Source organism: Dreissena polymorpha, chromosome 6 (genome assembly GCF_020536995.1).
Source record: "Dreissena polymorpha isolate Duluth1 chromosome 6, UMN_Dpol_1.0, whole genome shotgun sequence".
NCBI lineage: Eukaryota > Metazoa > Mollusca > Bivalvia > Myida > Dreissenidae > Dreissena > Dreissena polymorpha.
This window is the reverse complement of record NC_068360.1, coordinates 114,225,499-114,235,229: the sequence shown is the minus strand read 5'-3', so window position 1 is coordinate 114,235,229 and position 9,731 is coordinate 114,225,499. Positions and strand designations below refer to the sequence as shown.

At 39.7% G+C, this 9,731-nt stretch overlaps 1 long non-coding RNA gene across 1 annotated transcript; it reads left to right on the top strand.

Moving 5' to 3' along the window:
- Positions 1 to 4,244: 4,244 nt before the first annotated feature.
- Positions 4,245 to 5,447, top strand: LOC127834317 (uncharacterized). The gene is made up of 3 exons (XR_008027870.1): positions 4,245 to 4,286; positions 4,751 to 4,922; positions 5,286 to 5,447. It is a non-coding gene; the product is annotated as an uncharacterized LOC127834317 (long non-coding RNA).
- Positions 5,448 to 9,731: the final 4,284 nt, after the last annotated feature.

Below are 9,731 nucleotides of genomic sequence, written 5' to 3'. Positions count from 1 at the left end.
GTCGAGATATAAAGCGAATATTACTATGAAATAAAAGCCAGTAACTTTCTTCCTGAAATGGCTGAAAAGTGAGCGGAATAAAGAAAATAATACAAGTAATAAAGGGTTTAAAACGACGAAAAATACCTGCTTCGGCATGGACGTAGCCATCTTGTTTGTCACGTGATTACCCCTCTGACATGAGATAACAGGCGCAAATTACGTTTCCCGGTGAACGAAGTTCGAAGGATGAGTAATGAACCAATCAATGGTGCATTGTGTACACACCGGTCTTACTGACCTGTGTACTAACGCGACAATTTTGTGGGTATCACTTCTTTTACGAGTGAATAGTGAAAGCGCAAGTAGGTCAGGTAGGTCAGGTAATCGTGCTTCTGATAATCAGTCTTAAAAGGACTGTCCAACAGATTAAAGCGTCGTTTGACGCGAATCGATATTTTGGGAAACTACGAGCATTACTTATATAGCTAAAAAAAACACCCCCGCATTTGACGTGAGCGTTGATGGTCGATCGGTAAAGTCGGGAGTCATTTTATTCCAAGCTTCCATGACTCTAGGGGTCAGTGGTTCGAGCCATGTGGAGGTTAACGTTTTTTACTCTTTTTTAAAAATTGTATTCTTATTTTTTAACTGGAGATTTTTGGTTCAAATGTTTAAATTTATCAATATAAAGCATTTAAAGCAGTTAATGACAAGCTTTAATACATGCCAAAATCTGTTGGACGGCCCCTTTAATAGAGATTCAAAATCACATTCAAACATACTTAAATAACAACATTCCATTTAAAACACACAATAAAAATCGATTTTTCTTTCATTAAAAACATTTTCATTCCTACGCAGAACTACTTTGGCGGCAGCATAATTCCCCAAACCAGGGGAATGTGATGTGTCTTAGGTGACAATAACGTAGTGACGTCACCATCTATGTATAGAATGATCAATGGTGGTGATTACTTTTTGATTCTGTTTTGCCTTGTGTATGTTAACGTGCAGCCGACACATATTTCTATTGCATGAGGAATCCGTTATTGTACATGTATTTGCAATACTATAGAGACAATTCACTTAAGTGATGTTGACCCCATCGCATTGTTTTGTGCGTGTAATATTTTTATATGCTATAGAGGTATTTGCTGTATTTTTATTTGAACAAAATATAGAAAGTTACAACTGAAAAATGGGTTCTTTACAAAAATATCAACCTCATGCTACTGACAGGCAGACATGAGGTAATCCTGCAAAACACGCTAAGATTTAAGTCCCCCTGTTAGTTTGTCATTGCTATTCGTGCCGTGTGTATGTGAAATGCAGTGGTTATTTCATGAAATGAATGTGTTCGAACATAAAATTACGATACTTGTGATAATAACACAGACATAAGATAATTTTAAATATAAATCTTCAGTTCTATAGGGTAGGTTGTAGATTTGGTTGTAACTTTATTTTATTTTAACTTAATTTACCATCCTGAAGTTGCTCTACGTTAAATAATTTCACGTATAGCAATATTTACTTACCTATATTAACACAGTTTGCGCGATATAATTTGCGTTCGATGTTTCCTCCCCGTAAATTATTACAATAAACATAGGTCGCAAGCGATCTCGTCGAAAAAAACGTTTCGTTAAAGAGGCGCAGTTGAAATATCCAGTCATGAGATGAAACGTCGCCATGTTCCCATGCTCTGTTTAACTTTTTGCCGCACGTAGCTACATTTGAACGACTGGAACATCGACCTGGAATGCTCCAAACGAGCAATTACACTACCCCATCGATTTCATACTGGCACCGCGACGGTTCAAGTCCAGTATCAAGAAGGCGAACACAATGCACGAGACCATGACTAAGTTCTCACAAGTATCACGCTGAAGTTTAAGTACAAGTTCATCACCAAGAACCCTCGCATTAGGTATGACTTGCAAAAAAAACATGAAAGATCCAAAGATAAAAGATGCATTTCAAGAACAACTTTTTGAAAGTTGGAAGCCCTGAATATCCTAGACAACGACATCGACACCATCACCAACAAATTCAATGAGGTTCTTCTGTCATCGGCGAAGAAGATCTTCGGAGAGAGAAGAAAGAACAAGCCAAGGTGGCGATCGAGATCATCGACCTATGTGAGTGAAGAAGAGAGCTGAAGCATGAGAAGCACACCAGCCTGGACTCTAGCACCAAAAACAACAGAAAGCGATCAGGGAGGCGAGTAAAAAGATCAAAGAGGCCAAGGGGGAGTGGATTGAGGAGAAATGCATCAGCATTAACAAAAAATGACCACAGGCAGCAGTTTTCATCAACCTTAAGACCCTCACGAAGACCAGTCGGCCCAAGGCTTGTGTTATAGCAGATACAGACGGGAAACTCCTGACCGAGAAAGACGCAGTCATAAACAGGTGGACTGAATACTGCACCGACCTCGATAATAACTACCCGCTTCATCCAGACACCAGTCTCCCTCAGAACGATCTTAGACCAGAAGCAGACTACGAAAGTCCGTCCATAATTTATGCAGAAGTGGAGGAGGCAGTGCAAAGTCTTCGGAAAATCTTCGGGAGTTGCCAACGTCCCTTCCGAGATGATTAATTACATGGTAGAGGCAACAGATGCAGCAATGACGGCGCAAAGTCAAACCATCTGAAAGGAGAAGAAGAGGCCCAATGTGTGGACCCAGTCTCTGGGCTATGCATTATGTTCAACCGATTGAAAATTGAGGCCGAGAAACTGCTGGCGGAGGAGCCGACTGGATTCAGAGCAGAGTCGATCAGAGGGAAACAGATTTTCAACTGCAGAGTAATCATTTAGGAACAAGTGAGCTCTTCCACAACTGTATCGACCGCGTGTGGCATGCTGGTCTATGGCAGGTTCTTAGAAGATTCAACATAGACGAAGGGCTGGTGTAAGTCACCCAAGAACTATATGGGAACGCCAGCAGTGCAGTACTTCTCAATGAACGGACGGGTGTTTTCTTCAGGACATCAGTGGACGTCCGTCAGGAATATCTGCTCTTCTCCGTCCTATTTAACCTATTTCTTGATAAGATAATGCTGGGGACTTTCCAAGACTATCACACTTTTATCTCGATCGTGGACAGACCCACCTCCAACTTGAGATTCGCTGATGACAATGCCAATAAATGCCACCAGAAGTGAACAACTAGACCTCAAAAACAGACTCTTCGAGAGAGCAGGCGTATAGGGGATCGAGGTCAGCACTGAGAAGTCAAAGATCATGGTAAAAAGCAAGAACGACATACGTGCAGACATCACCATGCACGGCGAGAAGCTGGGAGAAGTGACCAGCTTCAAGATATTGGGAGCAACCATGTAAAAGGATGGTACCAGTACCACTGAGGTCTGAATACGAATAGCCTCCACAGCGATGGCTATACAAAGAGGGTTGTGGGCATGCAGCTCCATCAGGTTCTAAAATAAGCTCATGCTCTACAAGTCTCTTGTAGTCTCCACCAAACTGTTCGGCTCCGAAACCTAGACTCTTCACGCGGACAAAGAACGCAGGATACAGGCATTTTAACACAGGTTTACCTTCTACACGGAGCACAATACCAACGATGACGTCAGGAGTATGAAAGAAACACTTAATGGTCCACATGAACCCTCATGGCGACCATCAAACGACGAGAGCTGTCCTGGTTTGGACACGTCATCAGGCATGACTCTTTGTACAAGACTTTTCTCTCGTACACGCTAGAGGAAGGTGGTCGTCGCGGCCGTCAGAAGAAAAGCTGAATGGACTATTCGAAAGAACAGACGTCTCTCCCCATGGATGAGCTACTCTCAGAAGCCCAAACAGACCTGACTGGCGGATGATCTCTGTGTCGTCGTCCCACATTTACACGCTATGGCCAGATCGGTCAAGGGCATGATGGTGATGATGTTCCATTTTATATCTGAAGCAATTGATAACTTTTTTTCACAACACGAAGTGCATTCTTTGAGATGCAATATGTATATCCCGCGTAGGTTTTGTCTGCGCATGTTTATATTTTGTCTTAATCTACGTCGTTTCTGCGGCAAAATCCAGCTCGCAAGGTCATATTGCTATAAATAGAACAACGAGCACAAGATAATTTATTATTATTATGATTAAGTGTTTAAGAACAAAGCCTATACCATGTTTTAACTGGATTTGTTTTTTAAGGCACAATTACCTATACTACCAAATTATCGGCACAGACGGTAGTGTTAGATATGACAGTTTCCGACGGTTGCCCGGATATTGGACACACAAATTCAACGACCGTGACCGTCAACATTATCAACGCTGTAAGATTACACCTTTAACCAATTTATGCCTAGCGTCTTAAAAATGCCTTGGAAAACAGCGTAGCCCCAGATGAGACGCGCATGATGCGGCGTCTCATCTGGGTCTGCGCTGTTTGCTTAAAGGAATTTCTGTAAGAAATATTCTAAATATAGAAATACATATACTTAATATCCCTAATTTTGGAAATAAATATATCCAATTAAGAATGATGGGAGAGTCCACTAGGCTTACATGGGTTAATGTTAACATGAACAAGCTTTTGCTTCGCATAATCATTACCAGTACGTAAGACAGTAACTTGTGAATGAGAAAAGTGCAATGAACTTTATACGATACGTATCTGTTTTTAATGAAGAGCGAGCTTTGGGATTGTCGAAGTCAATTCTCTTATTACAAGACTTGACCATTGTTATGTTGTGCCACTATCGAATTTAAAGTATTTGCATGGTTGTTTATTTTTCAGCGTCCGAAGTTTGTCGACCTTCCAAAGAGCACAACGGTCAGCGAAGACGCATCGTCCTTGACTATTCTTTTCAGCACGATGGACTATTCTGGAGACGCCGTCACGTGTCAACTAAAACCCACAGTAGAAGGCTTTACCTTGACAAATGGAGCAACAGCGAATAACATAACATGTAATTTTTGCGTTAGATGTCACGCACATGTTTGTTTACCGGAATATGGAAATATATATGGCGACATTAATTCTATTCTATTTTTATGTGCCCGTTTCTGATACTATTAATCAATTTTATATAAAAAGTACGATGTCACTACCTATTTACTTTTATATAATAATATAAATACAATATAATAATTTTTATATAATGCTACCGATGAAGGCAATGGTCGGAACATTTTTTAATATTCAATAAATTATATAATGAACAAAAATGACGTATTTGTACGGTATTTTTTTCATTACTGATCAGTTTTTATAAATCGACCAAAATTTCTTTCGTTAAATACTAGTAATATGATTTTCATTTTTTGATTAGCGCACACGGTTATAGCTTCGGTGGCCTTCGATTATAGCAATACGTCGTTTTTCGAACTCACAGTGGAATGTAACGACGGAGTGTACTACATGACATCAAATCTTCAAGTCGCCGTCATCGCAAACAAGCCACCATATTTTGTGGCCTCCAATCCTGGATATGTGCCAGGTTTGTTTGATATATAAAGGATATTGATTTAGGGAAAAGTATAAATGAGATAATAAAAACTCCAATATTATTAGAAATAATGGAAAATAAAACATCGTGGTATTTTATTGATTAGACCTATGCCATTTTTTCAGCGAACATCAATGACGACGCCCTTTAAATTAGTATTATTAAATGTATATGCTTTCATGCATACACGTAGAAAAAATACGTGTTTCTATCTTCGGTAAAGATACATTTGCTTCATCTCAAATGAATAAACATATAAAACGACAATGCCATACTCTATATCATACCAACTATAATGTCATAATATACGATTAAGGAATCGGTAATTTATTTTTGCATGGTATTATTTGTTGTTGTCGAATGTTGTTGTAGACAGAACAGATGAGTGTCTCATCTTTCTACGTTGCGTAAATGTAAATGTTGATTGTTCGCACGAGCGTGCCGGTTTTCATTAGTCGGATCATAGGCTCAGGATAACTACTACCGGTAATCTTAATAATGAGCCTAAATATTCTTAATCTGAGCCTAAATACTATAAATCATGAAACTAAATATTCTTAATCTGAGCCTAGATACTCTTAATCATGAGCCTGAATATTCTTGATGATGAACCTGAATATTTTTGATCATGAACCTATATATTCTTAATCATTAACCTGAATATTTTTTAATCACGGACCCTAATATTTTAAATCATAAACCTTAATATTTTAACCACGGGCCTGAATATTCTTAATCATGAACCTAAATATTTTTAAATCATGAACCTAAATATTCTTAATCATGAACATAAATATTTAAATCACGAGCATGAATATTCTTATTCATGAACCTAAATATTCTTAATCGTAAACCTAAATATTTTTAATTACGAGCCTAAATATTTTTAAATATTTAAATACTTTTCTACTTCCAATAAGCTTCTGACTTCTTATCAATCCGGGTTTATCAAAGGTGACTCCACTACGAACCAACTTACTTATATCTACAATGATATCTGCAAAGCTATGGACTCTGGCAAGGAAGTACGAGCAGTCTTTTGCGACATTTCCAAAGCATTCGACCGAGTTTGGCACCGTGGACTACTTTTAAAGCTTTCATCGTTGGGCATCAAACACGAACTTCTAAACTGGTTCAAATCCTATCTCTCTCACCGCAAACAACGCGTCCTCTATGCGAACTCTGCTTCCTCATGGTCAAACATCTCAGCAGGTGTTCCCCAAGGTTCGATCCTCTGACCTCTGCTTTTTCTTGTTTATATAAATGATATAATTGACGATATTAACTCAGAAATACGACTTTTTGCTGATGATACAAGACTGTACACAATCGTCGAAACGCCCACATTAGCAGCACAAAATCTTAACAATGACCTTGAGTCCATTCATGCTTGGTCCATGTCCTTGCTTGTCTCATTTAATTCCGCTAAAACCGAATCAATGATATTTACCAGAAAACGAAACAAACCCACACATCCAACACTCTATTTTGACAATGTACCAGTAACGACAGTTGAACAACATAAACACCTTGGCTTTACTTTGTCAGACGACGCCCGATGGGCAGCACATATATCTGCATCTATAAACAAAGCCTGGCAACGTATCGGCATTATTAGGTCTCTGAAATACGTACTGTCCAGGTCCAACCTCGAAAAAATGTATGTTCATTTTATCAGACCGCTGCTCGAGGATGGAGACGCAGTCTGGGGTAATTGTTCCAACGAATTAATTGCAGAATTAGAAGCTATTCAAAAGAGGCAGCAAGAATATAGACCGACGCCACTAATTTTTGTGATATTAACTCCATTTTAACCGATCTTAAATGGGAAACCCTTTAAAAAAGGAGACATAAACACAGACTCCTTCTCTTCTACAAAATGAAACACAGATAACGTCCAGAATACCTCTCAAATCTCATTCCAGTCCAACCTCAAAACCGCTATTACCTTAGAAATAACGACTCTGTACCTCTTATTCATGCAAGAAGGGAATCATATCGATGCTCTTTTCTCCAAACAGCTATACGTGAGTGAAATGCCATTACGCCTGACTTACAACAATCTCCCACGTTGTCCTCTTTTAATTCTTCTTTTAGCAGGAACCAAACAAAGTCGTCTGGATTATTCAACATTGGTTCAAGAGTTGGTCAAATCCTACACGCAAGATTACGACGTGAATGCAGTTCCCTAAATAATGACCTATTCCGAAGATCACTAGTAGACAGTCCTCTTTGCTTATGTGGAGAAATTGAAAATGCAAATCATTTCCTTCTACATTGTCATCACCACCAACATCTCCGGAACAACCTGTTTGTAGATACCCCATGCCCTCTTACAACAAACAACCTACTCTTTGGATGTGAATATCTCATCCTGAGAAAAACAAAACAATAATTATCAGGGTTCAACGATATATAGTGTTGTCAAAACGCTTCTCATAAAATAACTGGTAACAGACCAACATATTTGATGTCGAGTGTCTTTTCTTATTGTCCCTCGTGCTCCCACTCTGTCTTAACTCTCCTTAGCTCTGTCTTTCATACATCTAAAAAACATTTCACCTTGCTCACACTTAAAGTTAAAACGTTTTATCAATTGCCTTAACTGGCTACATGTGCTAACTTATTGAACGCTCTTAGAACATCTATGGAGAAGAATTCATATAAGTTTTCAGTAACTTATTTTCTAATCCATTATTGTACGAATGTATTTCACATGTCATGCTCAAATTATCATTATAGTAACAAATACTGTTTAAACCAAATATTTTTAATCATGAACGTAAATATTTTTTATCATGAACCTAAATATTTTTAATCACGAAACTTAATATTTGTAATCATGAACCTAAATATTTGTAATCACGGGCTTAAATATTCTTAATCATGAACCTAAGATCCGGTTGATGTACATGGGTACTTATACACGCCAGTGATGTACATGGGCACTTATACACGCCAGTGATGTACATGGGCACTTATACACGCCAGTGATGTACATGGGTACTTATACACGCCAGTGATGTACATGGGCACTTATACACGCCAGTGATGTACATGGGTACTTATACACGCCAGTGATGTACATGGGCACTTATACACGCCAGTGATGTACATGGGTACTTATACACGCCAGTGATGTACATGGGCACTTATACACGCCAGTGATGTACATGGGCACTTATACACGCCAGTGATGTACATGGGTACTTATACACGCCAGTGATGTACATGGGTACTTATACACGCCAGTGATGTACATGGGCACTTATACACGCCAGTGATGTACATGGGTACTTATACACGCCAGTGATGAACATGGGTACTTATACACGCCAGTGATGTACATGGGCACTTATACACGCCAGTGATGTACATGGGTACTTATACACGCCAGTGATGTACATGGGTACTTATACACGCCAGTGATGTACATGGGTACTTATACACGCCAGTGATGTACATGGGCACTTATACACGCCAGTGATGTACATGGGTACTTATACACGCCAGTGATGTACATGGGTACTTATACACGCCAGTGATGTACATGGGTACTTATACACGCCAGTGATGTACATGGGCACTTATACACGCCAGTGATGTACATGGGTACTTATACACGCCAGTGATGTACATGGGTACTTATACACGCCAGTGATGTACATGGGTACTTATACACGCCAGTGATGTACATGGGCACTTATACACGCCAGTGATGTACATGGGCACTTATACACGCCAGTGATGTACATGGGCACTTATACACGCCAGTGATGTACATGGGTACTTATACACGCCAGTGATGTACATGGGTACTTATACACGCCAGTGATGTACATGGGCACTTATACACGCCAGTGATGTACATGGGCACTTATACACGCCAGTGATGTACATGGGCACTTATACACGCCAGTGATGTACATGGGTACTTATACACGCCAGTGATGTACATGGGTACTTATACACGCCAGTGATGTACATGGGCACTTATACACGCCAGTGATGTACATGGGCACTTATACACGCCAGTGATGTACATGGGCACTTATACACGCCAGTGATGTACATGGGCACTTATACACGCCAGTGATGTACATGGGCACTTATACACGCCAGTGATGTACATGGGCACTTATACACGCCAGTGATGTACATGGGCACTTATACACGCCAGTGATGTACATGGGCACTTATACACGCCAGTGATGTACATGGGCACTTATACACGCCAGTGATGTACATGGGTACTTATACACGCCAGTG